Below are 377 nucleotides of genomic sequence, written 5' to 3' on the forward strand. Positions count from 1 at the left end.
ATTCATCCTTGTGGATACATCTACAACAGTACTTCCCTTTCCAATAGAAAATTCTTCACTTCTCTCCTCCAAGGGCTTTGGTAAAATATGACAGCTATTTCTCCCAAAGCAGTCTGTCAGCACTAACTTACATGTTAGCATACATCTTAAACGTTACCAGGAATCTGGGGCTACTGAAGCAATTGCCTATGAAGTTTTTAGTTCCTCCTTTACAAGGTCTACGTCTTGCCTGGCCTTCTGGTGGCCAGTGCAAGTGGCCAAATGATTTAACTTCTGCAAGTGGCTCATTGATTTAACTTCTCTGTACTACCAGGTTTTGCTGCATAGCCTCTATACACCAGATGCCATTCTGTGTACTAAATAAATGTACTCTCTTA

The sequence above is a fragment of the Mus caroli genome, chromosome 19, assembly GCF_900094665.2.
Source record: "Mus caroli chromosome 19, CAROLI_EIJ_v1.1, whole genome shotgun sequence".
In the NCBI taxonomy this organism is placed as follows: Eukaryota; Metazoa; Chordata; class Mammalia; order Rodentia; family Muridae; genus Mus; species Mus caroli.